A 19,787-nucleotide genomic window follows, 5' to 3' on the forward strand; every position below is an offset into this window, starting at 1 on the left:
ACCTGTGGGTGAATGCTAAGTCTTTAATGAGAAAAAACATGCTCTGTTGGATTCAACCTTTCATGTGAAAGCTGTTTGGGACCTTACCTAAAAGAATGTGCTAATCAAGAGAAAACCATAACTACTGTCTTGTCAATGGACACAAATGAATAAGCCTGGTTAAAATGAGGTTGAAGTGAACTCAGAAAAAGAACCAAAAAAGAGTTTTTCTGTGCTGTTTTCTGAGAGCTTGCTTTACACTGCACAGTGATTTATGGCAATTGGAATCTCACTATTTCTGCAATTAATATTAGTGGATGCTTCCTATTCAGAGGAATGTTAATCATAATAATGCAAATGGAAGTATTATTGGAGCTATGCTTCAAAGTTCGTATTTCATATTGAGCTGAAAGTTCAGTACCCAGCATCATTCTCAATGGAGCATTCACATTGTATGGATAGATGGATGTGCACCAAAGGTAAAATAACTGAATTAATATAAGCCAGAATAATATGCCTGGCATATAGCTTCCCATTTTCCCATTTTACTGTAAGGATCTGATTTTCAGGCTTTTTAAACCAATAATAAATTATAGCAATGCACTGTTAATTACACCTTACAGAAGTGGCATATAGTATGAATTGCACTGTTGATGGACTTAGATTAAGTTTCTCGTGCTTATTTTTAGCATGTCAAAGGCAATTCATTTCCAACTGGGCCATGTTTAAAAGTTTGGAGTGAAAAAACTGTGTAATTATTTCCTAATAGAAAGAGAATATTGGTGACAATATTTTATCCTACATATCTTCTTGCACTAAATATATTAATGGGAAAGGAAGAAGCAAGAACACATATTAATTTCAACATGTGTTTAAAAGATATAATGAGTATTTATAAATTTTGCTTCTGCAAATATTTTCTAAATTGTCCTCTTCATATTGTTACCTCCCTCTGTGCTCCCTTAGATAATTTCTTAGCTTGTGATTGGTTTCTTTATGATTGTTGATGCTCTGGAAATATTTGGTCCCTGTCCTTTTTCATTCTTTTTCTTCCTTTCCTTTCCTTTCCTTTCCTTTCCTTTCCTTTCCTTTCCTTTCCTTTCCTTTCCTTTCCTTTCCTTTCCTTTCCTTTCCTTTCCTTTCCTTTCCTTTCCTTTCCTTTCCTTTCCTTTCCTTTCCTTTCCTTTCCTTTCCTTTCCTTTCCTTTCCTTTCCTTTCCTTTCCTTTCCTTTCCTTTCCTTTCCTTTCCTTTCCTTTTTTTTTTTTTAATGGGGGTGAAAGGGTTTTGTTGGTCTGTTTTTCTCCCCACGGGTTTTGATTTATAAAGAGGGTGAGTGGGAAGAGGGGATAATAGCAATATTTAAAAAAAGTCCTGCTGGCTTTTATTAAAAAATGCATAAACTTCAAGCTTTTGAAAATAATTCAGAGCTCATTCAGAAACATCAATTAATATTTCAGAAAATAAATTACCCACATAAATAAATCAATGCTATACATGCCTTTTTGCTGTAGCAGAAAGGTGTTTTTAATTTTCATCCAAGAGAAATGTAACTACCATATTAAAATTGTTTATCAGGAGGTGACTGTGGAGGATACTGTGCATGTAGTCAGTAGGACCCTACTTTTTAGGGAGCACAGAGCTATGACTGGAGCTGAAATGTCCATCACATGACATAATTATACTCTTGATAGGAAAAGAAAGAAGTTCTTAGGTGGGGACCATATTTTAGACTTTGTGGATCTGTATTCAAATCCAGTATAAACATCCTGTATAGCATCAAGGAAAGCATTTTGGTCCAGGACTTCAAGAATATCTCAAAACTCAGCTGAGTGAGAAAGAGATGCCCAAATAACTTTAAGGACTAGATCCAACAGGTACTGCTATAAGACTTATTCTGTATCCTGTGGTCTGGATTAGGCAGTTATATGTTCTGAATACCTGAGTCTCACCTTTTCTGAATCACTTTACATTATTTGGGCCTGTTCTTTCAAAATGGCATTCAGGTCATGATATAAATACAGATGTACTGACATTTAGGGGTTTGTATTGTTTTGGTTGGATTTGGTTTGGTTGGTTGGTTATTTTTTTTGTTTAAGAGATGAAATCACTTTGATGTTGCATTTGATGGGTCATCCCAGAGATATACATGTAGGCATGTCACAGTAACTTTCAGAAGACAGGTGTAAATGCAAGAGCAACCTTAAACCCTCAGTTTCTAACCATGACTGCTAAAGGAGCAGAGCAGACCACTTATATTTTCTGTGCTGCAGTTTATTCTCCAAAGTGGGAATAATAACACTTCCCTGCCTTGACAAACAGTTTTAAAATACTTATATTGAAAATCAGGAGTGGTATAGGTATTATGGTGACAGGGGATCCCAAGACTACCAGAGTCCTGAGAGAGGAAAGTGAACAATTTATTCTCACTACCTCCTCATTTCCAGGTCTCACAGAAAAGCATTCTGGTGAGTGATGGCCTCTTCTGCTTTTGTTTTCTTCTATTTGAAGTGAGCATCACCAAGAGAGGATACTCAGAAAATTAATTCAGATTGGCTTAGATAAGGACTCTGTGATGTTGATTAAAAACCATCCACAGGGCCATTAGTGAAGTGAGATAATAAATGAAAATGTGTTGAATCACGTGGGTTTTCTAGTGGGGGAACATCAGGGAGCATTCCTGAGTCCAGTCTTCTTTAAATATCTTCATTCATTAGCCAGAAGACAGGAAAAGAGTACATGTTAATTAAAATCACAAATGATCCAAATTGGGAGGCACTGCATAAATCAGCAAAAATAGAGAGACTAGAAACCTTAGGCAGGAAATGACAAAATGAGATGCGGCTTTGAAAAATGCATGTGGAGGAGAAATAGTCTGTACGAGAGCACAATCAGCAGCAAGGAGTGTTCTTGAAGAAGCAGAATTAATTGGAAGAAGACAAAGGATGTGGACCATGGAGTAAAGGGCAACGTAGCAGAGCAGCTATTTAAAGGTGACCTTTGCACCTTTTCAATAGACAGCTTGGATTCAAATTAATTTGCAATTGGCAAGATTCAAAGGTCAATGCAGTTTTGGACCATATATGCAGAAAGAAGTTGCCAAAGAAAGACATGGAATCCCACGTCCCTAACAGTATGCTACCATATCACTCTGCCTTCTATTATTTTTTTTTCCAATTCTTCAAGATCTTGTGCACCAGAGTGAATGTAAAATGGATGCATATCTGACAAAGTGGGTAACCTGGGAGAGCTGATGGGTCTGACAAATGTGGCTTTCAGTGAAACTACACACACCCTCTTTCTGTGTTCTCTGCCTTTCCAGTCTATATGGGACATGGTCTCCCTGAGACAAGGAAAGGGGCTAAGAAAAGGGACTTGAGACTAACTAGCTAATGAGAGGCCGAAGAGGAGCCCCAGTGCTGCTCTACACTTTTGTTGAACCTCCTGCTTGTAGTGTGGTAGGTTTGTGACACATGCATCATTAAATTTGGACTCTTCGATGCCACACGCAATTTCACAGGATATAGTTTACTGATGTGAGAGTGGAAACAGCAAGAGGCATCTTTGGAAGATCTCAGCCATTTCTCTCTAACAAAGGAAGAAGACTTAAAACTAGATATTTGGGATAACCATATAAACTAAAAAAATATATATTTTTATTTTCATCTTCTGAAGCCTGTGAAAACACAGAAGAGGAAAGGAACAACTGCTGTGTTAATTGGAAACTCTTGAAGCTCCTGTAGAGGAGTTGATGAATTACTCTTTTGGCAAGGGGGTGGATGTTTGCACAGTTGGTCAAGGACAGGCACCAATTCTGAGTGCTGTACAAAAAAAATTAGTTTGTATTTACCAAATGCATTTCTTTCTATGAGATAACTAAGCATACCCTAGTAGTGCTGATGTGACATTACATCAGGAACCCAGTATGTATAGATCACCGTTTTAGATACCCCGTATAACAGTAAGTAGTTGTTTTAATTTATTTTTCTATAGCAAATAAGTTAAAAATCACTGAACAAAACACTGATTTTTTTCTATGTCTGTGTATTTTTCAGGTAGACTGAGAATAACACGTCTAGGTTAAAACAGTATCCTACAAGAAGCATTTGATGGATTGTTCCTAGATATTTCTAAGAAGGCAACTACCAAAAGTGAGTACTAATTCCAGTACCTGGGATGTTTTAATCATGTTTTGTTGTTTAAAATAAAATTATGATATTTGTAATGTTTCTTGAGGAGATTTCCCTAATTGGAGTCATGAGAAATTTCACTAATTTCTCTGGAACGGGTCTATTATTGACCCATGTCTATTTTTATTAGCTGACAAGGATAATTTGAATCACAGTCTCAGTCATGGATTCATTTCTGCTGTGCCAGGCACTCTAGAAACATAGACATTCTCTGCATGAAATTACTTATGTCTTAGTAGAAGTCAAGAAACTATGGAAAGTGACAGACAGAGGAGACCCATGGATGTGATAAGAAAGTGCTGGTCAGTATGACAGGCAATGCTAATAGCACACCTGCAACCTAGTCCTTGTCAGAATTTTAGATGTTGCTGCAGAGAAAGAAAGTCACTAGCAAGGTAATTTTATATGTGTTTATTGAGATCAGCATGAAAGAAAATACAAAAGCACTCATTTGAAAATCCAGTGCATAGACCATGGAAAATGCATGGGTTGATTGGATGCAGACAGCCTAGTTTTGAGAGAAATGGGGAAGGAAACTCAATGCTATATCTGGAAAAATGGCCTTTGTATCCAGGGAATATAATCAGGGCAAATTTACACCTGTGATGTAAGTGACAGAAAGGAATTCTGCAGTAATTGACATGTTCAAAGATAAGGACTGAGTTAAGAGATTTACCTAGATGGGTAGAGAGCAAGGAAAGGCATTATTTGTAGTATGATACACAAAACATACTTTGAATGTATGTGTAGCTTCAGTGTAACTGGGAAGTGGCAACTGGAGTGGACAGGAATATGAGTTGAAGATGATATCAAGATTACAGGATAGTGGCATTGTCCACAGTGATCAAGAGGGAATGTTGCTTGGAGATCATTGCTGGGACATGTCAAGCAAAGCTGGGACTATTCAGTAGACAGAACATTACAAGGAAATGGTAGAAAAGCAGAAGCATGAATCAACAAATCGTGGAATATTTGATGCTGGCAGGGACCACTGGAGATTGTCTAGTTGCCTTTCAAATCAAAACACACTTTCTTGGAGAATGTTGCTGAGGGGTGATATTTAAGAACTTTTCACTTAGAACTGAAGAGCTGGGGCACCTGTGGCTCTTGCCACATAAAGAAGCAGCAAATGTTCACCTCAGCCTGGGAATCTTGATATGAGTGATGAGTGGAGAGAAAGAAATGTCTGTTAATATTAAAACTACAAGTACAGTAGGAGGAGTCCTAAAAGTCAAAGCCATGAATATAAAGTGATATTTAAATTAAATTGATGCAGAATTATGTGTACTTGCTAGACAGAATGAAAGTGATTAGTGAACACCAGTGCTTTAATCACCAGCACTACACAGATACTGGCATAAGAAAGAAGAGGCAGTTCCCAAAGCATGAAAATTTTGCCTACGAGTCATGTCCTGGACTTTGTTCATTGCTCCTTAGGGAGAAACCATGTACTCCTATAAGGAATTAAATTGTGCTTTTTTTTTTTTTTTTCATAATCTTAGACTCATAGGAAGGTTTGGTTTGGAAGAGACCAAGAGACCATAAATATCATTTAATTCCAGTCTCCCCCTGCCATGAGCAGGGAAGTATTAGGGCTGGTGTGAGCTGAAATGTTGTGTCTGTAGCAAGAGTTCAAAAAGTTAACCCCTGAGAAAGATCTCACTGCAAGATAATGACTAGGCATAAAAAACAAAGAGAAAGAAAAAGGGAAAAAGAAAAAGAGTAAAAGTATTTTCAAAGTCAAGGTTTCATAGTAAGTGGTAACAGTATAATGAGGTGACAGAAAACTGAGTGGAGTAAGGAAAAGAAGAAGAAATCTCTAAAGTAAAACTTCTCAAATTTCTGGGAGTCGCTGCACATGACAAGCTCTCTATTAAGAGATAAAAATTTCAGAGGACATGTCTAAATACCTTTTTACTAAAGGCGAATTCTTACTTGTCACTGTAATCTGAAGACTTTTTCATTACAAAATACTACTCGTTTCAAAATGCAGTCTTTTACAACCATGATGCATTTGATAACCTTTTTGCTACCAGGAGATCTGAGTAGTGACATAAGGTCAAAGAGTCAATAATAGAATCCAAATCAGTTATTTCCTGTGGAATCACAGTATTTTTCCCCAGTTATGTCCAACGGGGTAGTGGAGTCAGTCATGCCAGCTATGAGGCACATTTTCCCCTCAATGGGTCTTTCCAGAGCTGTTTCAAAGGTATGCCATACTAGCTGGTCCCATACTATCTGCGAAGTCTTGGAATTATAGAATGTTTGGAGATGGAAAGAACCTCAAAGATCATCTAATTCCAAACCCCCTTCCATGGGCAAGGACGCTTTTCACTAGACTAGGTTGCTCAAAATCCCATCCAACCTGGTCTTGAATGCTTCCAGTGATGGAGGAGTCACAGTTCTCTGGGCAACTTGTGGCTGTGCCCCACCACTCTCACAGGAAATAATTTTTTATTAATACCCAATTTAAACCTGACCTCTGCCAGACTGAAGCCATTCCCTCTTGTCCTGTCCCTCCATGCCATTGTCAAAAGTCCTTCTTTCAGCTATTTTATAGACCCCTTTAAGTTCTGGAAGGGGCTCTAAGGTCTCCCTGTAGCCTTCTCTAGGCAGATCAACCCCAACTCCATCAGCCTGTCTCCACAGGAGAAGGTCTCCAGCCCTCTAAACACCTTTTTGTCCCTCTTCAATGCACACACAAGATGAATATGAACAGTACAAATAACAGGGTCTGTTATTTTACTGTCTCATTAAAAGTAACAACATGCCTCAGGGGATATAGTGTTTCTCAGGAGCCGCCAACCTTAATCTGGAAAGAGGATGATTTTTGGAGCTGCTGTCCTCTTGCAGCTCTCAGTGGAAACTGTAGCTCATTGCTGATCAGACTGCTCTTACTCAGGTGAGGAAAGAGGTAGTTGGTATTTGGTACCCAGCTTGAAAACACTGATTGTTATTGTTGACTGTCATGCTATTCTGCTGCAACCTGTGCACTCTTTTCCTTTCTATTTTCCTGTTAAACCATAAGGCAACTCTTATGTCTTTGGGGACTTTTGCAAGCACTTTATATTGATAAAGTTTTGGGAATAAGTTTTTGTAAAAATCCCCTTGTCCCAACAAATTAGAAAATGCTAAACAATGTGTATGTGTTTTCTAATTTCCTTAGGTCCCCTGTCTTCTTAGCCTTGATCAACCTGTCACCAGAGCTGTGTGGCATATCTTCTTGTTTACACTACAAATCCAAGATAAGCATCTTCAGCAACTGTATATTTATACAGCATCTAACACGTTGTGCTCATGATACACTTAAAACCTCCAGGTGCTATAACCATAGAGATGTTACATAATCCTAGGGAGCTTGTCATTCTTCCCACAAGGCATCTTGTTTCAACCCACAATATAGAGAGACATCCTTCTAAAAGGTTCTATTTATTCAAATTAATGTCATGCAGTGTTAATTAAGCATTGATACTTATGGCTTATTCTCTGAGGTGCCAGATCATCATTTTTCTTGAATAACCCTTGAAGTTTGGCTCAAGGTACCGGAGGTATGATAGAAGAGCCTTGTCTTGGAGATGACTAGATTAATTATTTATTTAGTTAGTTGTGTATTCATTTGCTTATTTATTTTTGCTGTCAAGTGCATCAGTTTCCCTAAACCTTTCTCCTCCCATTATTTAGCAGAGGAAGAACTGGAAAACAGCAGGAAGGCTGTAATTAGCAACTTGGCTGTGGAGTATGCAGCAGGTGGGGGGTGGCTGTAGAAACCAGTATGAACTCAAAAGTTTATTACAAGAACTGTTTGTACATTGTCTGTCAATCATTTTCTCCCTGTTTAGATTTGCAAGTGAATTGCAGATGCATTTCTTGGACACATCAGATTTTGCTTTTCTTTTGCTTTGCTGCAGAAATCTATTTTCAGCCCAGTTTTTTTCCTCCTCTTGTGACACGCAGGAGATGTGATCTCACACCCTCCAAAGAACCAAAACACAACAGCAAAGAAATAACAAAGATCCCATCATTACTCTCTTTGGAAAAAGAGATAACTTCATAGCAGGGGAACCACCTTTAGCTGCAGATATAGTGTATCTCAGAGAGATGGGGATACTTATTGCTCATCTTCTTGTAGGTTTAACAAATACACCAAAATATCATAGCATTTTCCTTCTGGAAACCATGTGCTGTGTGGAGAGCATAATGACATAGGCTTAACCCACAGCCTGCCTGCAAGTGCAACAGCTTTTAGCCATACCCCCCACCTCCATGAACAGGCTGAGCCATCCCAATGTTCTGGCACAGTTTTACTGCTTTTATGATCTTACAGAGTTTCACTCAGGGCTTCTTTGTGTATCTCTGGATGATCTCATAATGTACTTTATAGACCTATCTAACAGTGCCATGCACGAGGCCCACACAGCTTGTGTGTGCTGCTGTCAGAGCCAGTGACTGCAAACAGCACAGATGCCTCAGTGGGAGCTGTGCATCCTCAGTTCCCTCTCCATGCCTGCATATCTTCCCCTTGCAGCAGATGTGTAGCTCCTATAAGCACTGTGCTGTTGTCCTAGAGCTGGTCAGAACCCCACTGTGCCATGGCCAAAGCTCTTTGACACCCCTTACTTTGCAGCCCTGACTGAGCAGCACAGCCCGTGGTGCCACGTGCCACCCCTGGGGACTGTGTGCAAGCCCTTGTTTGTCACCCACAGCCATGGTACAGAGAGCTAACTTATTGAGGACTCAAGGCAACTATGCATCCATGAATTATCATCCCAGTTTTCTTTTCATAAAACCATAAATTCATAGACTAACAGAATGGTTTGGGTTGGAAGGCACCGTGAAGACTGTCTAGTTCCAACACTGTACCATGGGCTGGGACACCTTCCCCTAGACCAAGTGGTTCAAAGCCCCATCCAGCCTGGTCTTGAACACCTCCAGGGATGGAGGACCAACATCTTTGCAGCCTCTGCCAGAGTCTCACTACTCTCATAGTGAAGAATTTCTTCCTGATACCTAATCTCACCCTGCCCTCTATCAGTCTGAATGATTTCCCCTTGTCCTGTCCTTCCACACCCTTGTCAAAAGTCCCTCTCCAACTCTCTTGTAGCCCCTTTAGGCACTGGAAGATGCTTTTGCTTACTCATGATAGCTGAGGTAAATTCACTTGTTCATGGCAAAGCTTTCAAATTTTCCAACTGTCCCAACCTAGGCTTGTTTTAATTTACATATTCTCATTAGACATTGACTTTTAGGGTGAGGTGACAGAGGGTGGGGGAGCAAAATTTGCTTTGGGGCACATAAGCATACTTTCCATTTTGCAGGAGAGCATGAAATGTTTCTGTGTGGAAAAGCAGAGCTTTTTCATCCCATTTTAATGCTAATTTTGCAACTGTGTCTGACTATCCTCAACTCTGCTGCTGGGGAAGTTTGTATTTTGTGTGCATTCTCACCGAGGTTAAGAAGCCCCTGCAGGTCGTGAGGCAAAACAAACAAAGTGAGTAGAGGCATTCATTTCTTATGCAACAGAGTAATCTAAACAACAGAAGTATGGAAAAATAATTGAAAGAGAGTTACAGGATCTGTCTTCACCTGGTACAAGAAAGCACCCTTGAGTACTGTTGCTGTAAAACTGTTCAACATGTGTTTAGCTCCTGTGAGGAATCCTATTAAGCCCTAAATTGAAGGACAGGCTTAAGTACAGAAGACAATTTAAAATATACTTCCTCAGGTGAGATTCTTCCCCAGTTCCATTTTCTAATAACAGCATAGTGTTACCAGTGATAATAATGGACAGTCATCAATTTGGTAAGGTCTAATGCCTTAGAAGTAGAACAGTCTCTGTTTTTGCTCTATTGTTAATTTTTGAATAGTTTATTTTCTTCTTTATTTTCTTCTTTCTGCCAAGAAGACACAGTTGTTATCTGGTCTAGGCAGAGAAATAAGTTCTTTATTTTATCAGACTTAAGCTGTTAGCAGGAATGGACTAGTCTGACTTAGCTGAAACTACCATTCTGAACAGAGGTAGTGCTAGTAATATTAACAATATACATAAATGATATGTGTGTAGGTAACTCTTACGCTGTTGGTATATTGCCAGTATATTAACCTAACATGGCATTGTTGGTTAAGGTAGCTACACTGAGTTTTAATAGAGATATCGGAACCTCTGAAATACAGGCCAGCTCAGAAAAGGCAAGTTCCATGCAACCGTGCTCACAAGGACCTTCCAAATCTAGCTGGACCAACCAATACAAGTGCATATGAGAACAGCAACCCAAGTAGAGAGAATCCAAAGGCTGGAGAAATGTTTTTCTGAGCTGGACATCTGGCTCGAGGAGGATTGTTCATCCCTGCATGATAAAAACAATTTGTTTTCTTCAAGGGTTACTAAATGCAAGGTACTTATTGGGAGGGGCAGGCAGGTGCGTGCCTGAGGCATGCACTCAGACCTGCAGACCATTCAGTCCTTTTGAGAAAATAAAAATTAGCTTGGCCAACCTCATGCAGATTTGCTGTCCTGTTTGAGGCAAGCACACAATTCACCTGCAATCCTCATTTTTTGCTGTGACAGGGAACTGGCACTTTCATGTGTAATTACCAGGCATAAAGGAATAATTCTTCTGGCTGTCCCATCAAGGATGGCATAGAAGAGACTCCCCAAGGAGCTTCTTCAACAGGCAAATGCCAAATACACTGTTTATATTTACAGGATCTTAATTCACTCATATTAGACTGTGTATAAATTATGTGGCTCTGCTGGGAAGTGCTCAGCTGCAGAATTTGCTCCAAGGGCTGTTCCCAGTTAGACTCAGCCACACCCTGCCAGATGTTGGCAAAATATCCTTACTGTCCATAAAACATGTGCTCTGGAGTCACAGATGATGGACCTGATGAGGTGAAAGGATCTGAAAGGACATTTTAGCAGTTCTGCACACTTCCTTATGAAGAAGACCATCTTTGACCCTGAGAGCCTGAGGACTGAGTTTCAAGCTGCCATTTATCAGGACAGTGGTTTTGAGTGGTTTCTCTTTATTTTCTCAATTCTATTGTGGGTGGTTTTTTTTAATTTTAATGATGTGACATTTGCCAGGGAAAACATTTTCAGCAATAAATCTCATCAAAATCTCCACCAAAATCTCATCTATTGCTTGACATTAATTTCAATCCTTTCCACTGCAGCTGTCTCCCTGCAGGTTTCATCTTTATGCTGCAAGACAGGAATTTGCTCATCCTGCTCCACTGCTCTCAGAGCAGCCTCTGGGTATTAGATGGTAGTAGGACACAGGGGAAAGTTTTTTATTTTTGTAGTTAAATGCAGTGGCATAATTTTCACATTGTTGCTCTTTGTTTGATCTTTTGATCTCTTTAACCAATTCCTCACCATTCCTTGGTGATCTGTTAACACACTTACCCAACTAGCAGAAGTTCCATTTAATCTGGGAATAAATCCACTGGCAGAACTGTTTTTCCTGTTTTCAATTGCCCTGCTTATGTAGAGAGTCTACAACACCCTCCTCTGTTCCATTGGCTTTTGGAGAAGGGACACTGTCTCTCTACATCTCTGGCCAACCATGGTAAAAGCAAAAACCATGTGTGCCATGACAAAAGCAAACAGCACATGTGCACTGACATGGTTTTCTCTTTGGACAGGAGAACTGTGGAGCTGCAGCATTGAGCTCTCCAGAGAAGAAAGCAGGAGATCTGCTGTAGGGGGTCAAAGAGCTGATGGCATCCTAAAAACCATCCTCCCAGGCATTATGCTGTTAACTTGTTTGGGAAATTAAATCAATTTGCAAATACATGCAATGAGTGTAAAACTGAAATTCCTAAAAAGGTTAACATTGAGATTAGCCGGCAAGACCTTGGGGAGAGCAGACAGGCACCTCTGGGGCACCTCTAAGAGGAGAATTCAGCTTTCTGCCTGGACATACTGCATTCTTCTTCAACAAAATATGTGAACTGGACCTGTTAAATGTTGGAAATACAGCAGAAGAATATCCCAAAGAATTAAAAAAAAAGAAGAAAAATAAGTGAGCTTGTTTGTTTCCTTGCTCAGTATTTTAAAGCCTGTCGTTGTCATCCAGGGGGGAAACTGAGGGAATCAACTGGGACACAAATTGCTTTGTGATGGCATGACTTGCTGAAGTGATGAAATGCATGATGTTTCCTGACACATACATATTCTTAGTAGCTGCTGATGAGACAGGATGAGTGGTAGTGCAAATGTTTGCCAACTTGGGGATGGCTTCTGATAAAGAAGGTATGCAGAGCTATCTTTGAAGTCTGTCACAGCCAGGCACATATGTAACTGAGAACAGTGGTGGGTGTTCATTCTCCAAGGACACCTCAAAGATTGTGTCCAAAAAACCCACGAATCATGTCACTGGAACCCTTTCCAAGTCATGATCATGTTGGAGTGCTGACCATCCATGTCGGGGATGCAGGATGTAGGCTGTAGATTTGCAATGTTAAGCAGCAGGATATGGATTTAGGAGTGACTCTGGGCTTCAGTTTGAAAAATGGTTGTTTGTTTTCCCCTGAGATGTTTTTCCATAGTCCTGCCAGAGGAATTATCAATTTCACAGCTTTCTGAGACAGCTTGGACTTTCTGGGAAGACACCTGTGTCTATTTTTCCTCTTGTTCTTTGGCCATTTCCTTTATTTTTCCAGGCTTGCCTCCAAACACTATGAGTGCGTTTTGAGTCTTAGGTCAGTTACTCCCTGGTGAAAATAAATGTATTTAGAAAATCATCTGGAAATCCAGATCAAATAATTTTAAAAAATACTGCCCTTCAGCTCACCAAAGCCTGGACCATTTTTGTCTCCTTTATTTTCTTTATGACCTTTACAAAAATTTTCATAAAAAAAGGTGGCTGCTGTCAGACTGACAATGCTTCTCCTATCTGTGTGTCTCTGTTGCTGGAGGATGCTAATAGCAAAAGAGAGATAATTGTGCTTTAATTGGGTTCTGCTTGTTCAAAGAAGGAGGGGGTAAGGGATGCTTCTTGGTTCCCATGGCCTTGTAGATAAGTTTCCATATAATGCCAATTAAGAGCAAAATAAGGAGTATGCAAAACAGGTGACAACTGCTCTCACCAGGAATCGTTCTTTTGTGGCTAAACCAATAGGGCCTTCAACCAAGGCTGCTCTTTTTGCTTTTTCCCTTGATTTTTTTTTTTTGCATTTTGCATAAGCTTTGCTGTTGAATGGATCAAGTATAGAAGAGATTAAGATAACTGTAACCGGGGGAGACTGCCAATTGTGTATATATATATATATGTGAGCATGTGTGTATACTTGCCAAAAGTAGAAAGAAAAGTCAAATGAAGTTATTTTTTCCCCTATGAGTTATTTTTATTTTGTTTTTATTTCAAAGGGATCTATTGTGTCTGGGGAGAGGTCAAGGGTTTTTTTTCTTCTCTTTTTATGCATTTTTTTTCTTTATCCTTGTTTGTTAGTTTTAAGGGTAATTATTCATCAGGGCCTTTTCAACTGTCAAATGCAACAAAAGATAATCCAGCTTCTTCTCTACCCTGCCCCCACATTCGCCTTTTCCTCCAACAAAAACAGCCTTTGTTGGGATTGGTCATCATTTCGCAGGGATCCTTCTTCATCCCACAAGTTAGGAACACTCTTCTACTTTATATCAAAGTGACCTCTTAAAAATGCAGGGAGACTCGGGATGCTGCAGCTGATGCTCTGCCCTGGCTGATGTTGCCCATCAATACTTACCAGCCTGACAGCTTAGATGCTCTGAGCACTTTCTTTTCCTTCAAGCAGGATTTCTAACTTACTACAAGAACTGTTTATCAATTTCTCTACAATGCACAACTCGGCATTAATCAGTCTCCATCTAAAGGACTGTCCGTAATAAGTGACTTGGGTTTGCAGCTGCATTTGACTGGGATGAGCCCTCTGACTTTCCAAATTATGTTTTCTTTTTTCTTCATGACTTTCAGCTCCTTGCTCTTGAGGAAGCACATAGAGAAAAGAGCACTGCTCATTGCCAATGCATTTTGCAGCAAGAATTATGGTCCTTATAAACAGATCAATATATGCCAATCTCCAGCTTCACATAAATATTTGCTTAGATAGTAAATTGATCTTGTCCTTGATTTGCCATAATTTAAGTCTATGAAGCTATAATCAAGACTCCTTGATAATAAAAAGAACCCATCAGCAATTATACTCATTCACTTCCCCATATTCAAGGCTATTTCAGCATTTCACTGATAAACTTCTGTTTTCAATCAAATTTGCAACATAAAAATCAACACTGCACACCAGTTAATGATGTTGGAGTGCTTCGTGTGTGGCATTTTGAAGTTATATCAGTGTGGAGATAGGAGTGATTTCTCAGGGACTTTATCTGATACGGAAAAAAAGATTTTGCTAAAACTATACCTAAAACCTTCTGTCAAAACTCAAACTGAGTATCATTCCTGTGGATTTAAATGTACTTTTATATTTCTGAAAGTTTCCAGTAGCTAAATTTCTTGGAAACAGGAGTATCTAGGAATGCTTCTGTGATATGCTTACACCTTAATCACTTAGCGATTTTTTATGTAACTATCTGGTAGTGTGAGTTAGTGTGAGAGCTTTTGCACCAAATACTAGACTCCCTATCCCTAAATGTTTTTGTTCTATATAAAAGGAAATGGATAGGAAAGTGTGTTTGTTAAGAAATGTTATTACTATTTTGCAGGTGACGAGTGTGACCTGAGGGAGATTTGTAGTCTTACAGTGTCACAGAGGAAGCATTTTAAGGAAATAAATTGAGACATCCAGAGTTTATTCTGGTCCGCATTCCAATAGTTTGGACTCCTTACTTTCAGCAGATCTATACCTATTTATATATAAAATAAGAACTCAATGGAAGGCATATTATAGTAACCGCTACTAGGAATAGACTTGTAGGCAGATGCTGGTAAGAACACTAGATGGCAAGTGTCATGGGTTATAGTCACTGGAGGAAGGGGCTAAAATCCCTTCACTTTGAAAGTGACTGTGTCATGGCCATAAGATAAAGTTCTGCATCCTTATGGTTTTTCAAGGTGGACATTACTGTTACTTTGAGTCATGGCAAGGTTAACAAGGTTTTCAAGGTTAACCCACTGTTGTGGTTTAGCTCTGGTAGGCAGCTAAACCTTTCACAACTGCTGGCTCACTTCCCCATGCGGGATGGAAGAGAGAATTGAAAGAGGAAAACTGTAAAAGCTCATGAGTTCAGATAAAGATAATTTAACAGGCAAACCAAAACGAAATAAGAAATCCGTGTACTACTACTATGTTTGGCTATCCCTGAGAAGTGAGGATTCCATCAAATGTAATGGTTTCTTGGGAAGACAAGCATAGCACCATACCAGTTGCCATGGACAAACGTGAAAAAAAAATTTTATCCATCACCAAAACTTTTTCTGGACTAGATGTGGCTTTACTGTGGCATATCCTAGCATTGGAAACATCTATCCTCATCCATAACCATTAAACCAGCCTGAGAGTGCTGTACAAATAGGTGCATTAACTTATCCTCTGAGTCCCTCCCAATACCTTGTTTATCATGTATGGATCCACCAATTTTTAAAATGGACCTATGTTTGGAGTGCTGAAAAAAATCACTCTTTTAAGTAAAGAACTACATGTGCAAAGAAAAGGTTTGGGTAGGTCAGAATATTGCATAAATAATGAACAAATGTATAATTAAGTCAAGGGATAGACATCACAGTTTCATTCCTGTTAAAGATTAATGGGATTTTTATAACCAAATAAATTCTGGTTTGATTCCTCATTTGGAATTCTTTCAAACTCTGCTATACCCTTATAATCTTTGCTAATTCAGAAAAAATATCTGCTAAGGACTTCCTTTTCCTCTCTAAACTGGCATTAGCATCCTATATGGATGAAATACATATTGAATAGTGCAGAGTGCACCTGTGCTCACTGCACTTCCACTACTGCTTGAGTAGCTCATATTTCCTTAGAAACCTGGAGCATCCAAAAACATTAGCAACCCAAAGGCATCATGGTCCTGTCGTAGAAATCTTTTTGTGAAAATCTTTTCTTAGGATTTTCTCTCTTCTGAGAAGCTGAGGCCTCAGAAACAAAATGTAAACAATGGTTATCTGCTGCTGTGGAATGCATCAGGTATGTCTGTGATTGGGCCATTTTGAATGTTTACAGTTAATGGCCAACCACAGACCAGATAGCTTGGACTCTCTGTCCAAGCCAGCTGCCTTTGTTATCATTCTTTTCTATTCTTAGCTAGCTTCTGAGGAAACCTTTCCTTCTATTTCTTTTTAGTATAGTTATAATGTAATATATATATATATATATATATCTATATCATAAAATAATAAATCAAGCTTTCTGAACATGGATTCAAAAGTCTCGTCTCTTCCCTCATCCAAGAACCCCTGTGAACACTGTCACATGGTCCCCTAGAGGAAGACAAATAGAATTAGACCTATTTTATAGATAAGAAAATTGAGGTTAGTTTCCAGCTGATGTCTGAAAGTAAGCCTAAGTCACTGCTTTCAGCTGCAAAATTATCTCAGCGCTGACAGCCAATGGCACTGGCTCTTTACCTTTGCTTTTGGTATCCAGGCATTCAGCTTCTACCATCCCTTCCTCTGTCACTCATGCCGGCTGTCACAATATTTCAGGTTTAGTTGTCAGGAGCGCAGAGGCCCCTGCTAATCATAAAAACCTGGTGGATGTTCAGCACCTTCTGAGTCCCTTTAGTGTCTGGATTTGTGCATAAATTGAATGTGACTTTTCTCTGGTTGTCACCCAAATTTTCTGTAGACAAATGAGTTCTGACCAGAAAAATAAGAGCTGCAGAGATATCTGGAAGCATTCACCTACTTGGTCTGCAAATGGCCTTGCAGATTGTTTTGTTGATAAAGTAAACAAATTGCTATTTAAGGCCTGGACTCTAAATAAAAGAAAACACATGGAAAAGTACCTAATAAGCAGCACTCATTATCAGTTTATCAATGGTTCCATATTCTCATACTCTATTTCTTTTATCAGTCCCACCAATACCTGGAGCCAACAATGATACGTGGAGTTGTCCTTTGGGATTTATTGCCACCTCCTTATGGCTGATCATTAAAAACAAAATTAAAACTCTAAAAAGAAAAGTTGAATACTGTGTATTTCCATAGGAAAAGCAAGTGAAATAATTTTGATGTTAGTTTCTATGCCAGCATGCTGAATGCAGTCCAGAGTTGCTGGCCATGGGGGAAATAATGAATTTTGCCTAGCAATTAACAACTGGGGATATCTTTACTGGGTGCTGTAGAGACATGTGTGTCACATCACATCAGCACAGCCGTCCTGCCCCTGAATGCCTAACCCTGCTTCCCCTCACTTGAGGGTCATCTCCCAGCAGTCATGCTGGCACCAGAGATTAGAAACTCAGCTGCACAATAGCAGGTGGAAGGCTTTATTTTCTACTGATGTTAAAAAAAAAATTATATATAATAAAGGCAGTTCCTTTCTGTGTTGCTCCTGCCATAGTCAGCAGTTGTCAGGGTGGAAAGGTGGAAGTGATGAAGGATTATCATCCCTTGCATGAATGGTGGTGTCTTCTTTCTTAGAGCAGCTGCATAGCCCTTGGGAACTAAACAAGACGAAAGAGATGTGTCCAGAAGTAGAGATGTGACATGTAGGAGAGCGATTCAAGAGCAGTCCCTTCCACCTAAACCATCCTGTTTCTTTTTTTTTTTTTTTCCATAGAAATTTTATAACCATTTTTAATAGGATTTCACTAACCCTTCTCTGATTACAAGAAACAGTGGATTTCCATTTTTCACAGTACAGTAAGATAATGAATAGGTGAATTACAGCCTGGGATCACCCTGCTTGTCCCTACTTCGGCAGTACATCTCACATAAAAACACCCTCAGTGTCTCTTCTAAGTTTCGTAAAGAAAAGGAATTTTAAGTCTTCAGTTCCTCTCATCTTCAGTGAACAAATAAAGCAGGATGGCCAAATTGAATACAAAAGTGTAATTTTTTATTTTCTATATGTTAGGGGAGTCTAGAAAACTAGCAAGGGGCAGTTGTTTTGTGAGATTAATCCTATTTCCTGCATCCCTTAGATATAGATATGGTCACTTCCAGAGGAGATTTATATATCTTAATGAGGAAACTACCCTCAGGAACTTCCATTCTGTCTGTACCCTTTAGTGGAAGAAAATCCATATTTTCATACCTAGATAATCAGCCAGGTTGGGTGAGATGGAGTTGAACCTCATGTTGCCCAAAGGCCACATAGGTGTGAACACTGCCTTGGTGTCTTCATGGAACCATTTATGTCAGTAAAGAAGCTTAAGTTCATTGATTCCAACTGTTCTTTGCATCCCCGAAGACAAAGTCCACCACCTTGCCCTGTGCAGCTGCACAGCCAGTGCTGCAGGAATGCTGTCTCTTAGTTACCATATGGAAAAATCATTTAAAATTAACCTTAAGGCTTCTTGATGAGTGTTGTATGCTGAGTGATCGAAAAAAAATAGAAGCAATGGGCTAATGGGTGTATTAATCAAAGCAGGACACACAACTTGAGAACATTAAGATAAAGGCCCCCTTTCAAATACAGAGAAGGTGAGGTCAAGGCCGACTTGCTGTTCTTTCATACTCAATGGCTTTTAAGGGGATGTTATGCAAAGGGTGGAGAAGTGGTGCAACTCTGCATAGATTACCCAAAAAAAGGAGACTAGAATGAAATAAAAAGCACTAAAAATGCCAGAATATGGTGATACAAAAACCTGTGCTTCTCAAAGTATGGTCTTTAAAAATATAGAGGAATTGAACCTGATTTTGAAGTCCTGTATTTCATAGATTTGTGTGCTCATTCCAGGGAAGCACATAATCTGGAGATGTTAAACTGAATATGTTTTTTTCACTTTAATAAACTAATAATTTACTGGCATGTTGATCTTCCCAGATGTTGAATAACTCATGTGGGCTTGTTGAGTACTTAAAAGATCTATCAAAATTTTGGGTCCTGAGAAATTAAGAAGATTAAAAAAAAAAATCATAACCACTTGGCAATTCATAGAAGTTGAATTTGCCATGCCTTCTATTTTAGCTCTCAGCAGTGCAGGCATCCACATTTTGGCTAGTCACTCTGGACTTTATCTACTGTCAGTGAAGGGAAACAGCCTTCTGCAGGGCTCCTTAGCTGATGTATTTTATATGTGTGCATTAGGATAAGATGAATTGCACCTGTAAATCCCACGAAGATACTTATACCACAGACATTTTAATGAGGGTGGAAAATTTGCCCCCTTTTCATCATTTGAACTGAGGTCTGATGTTATCATGTCACAGATTTGCAAGCTCTGTCATCTACCTTTGCCATGTTGATAATGCACCTTCTAACCCAAATAAGTACAAGTTGGACATCTTTGATGTCCAATAAGTACAATTGGACATCTTTGATGTCCAATTACACCGAAGAGTAAAGCTTGTGCTTTTGTTCTTTATCTCAACATTGCCCTTTTGCCTCACAGGAGGCTCAATACTAATAATCAGTCCTGTTCCCCATAAATTTAAGCCACAGTAACCCCTGCCTAAGTGTGTGGGAGTTCAGGTCATTCTTTGCATCCCAGGAATGGGCTG

General features: G+C 39.3%; 1 protein-coding gene across 1 annotated transcript in view; it reads left to right on the forward strand.

The window, feature by feature from the left end:
• The window catches only part of TENM4 (teneurin transmembrane protein 4), a 601,532-nt gene that overhangs the window by 196,878 nt on the left and 384,867 nt on the right, over positions 1–19,787 (forward strand). The window contains 1 exon segment of the mRNA XM_054518583.1: positions 4,033–4,128. The gene's annotated coding sequence lies outside the window, so the exon portion shown is untranslated.

The sequence above is a fragment of the Molothrus ater genome, chromosome 2, assembly GCF_012460135.2.
Source record: "Molothrus ater isolate BHLD 08-10-18 breed brown headed cowbird chromosome 2, BPBGC_Mater_1.1, whole genome shotgun sequence".
Lineage (NCBI taxonomy): Eukaryota > Metazoa > Chordata > Aves > Passeriformes > Icteridae > Molothrus > Molothrus ater.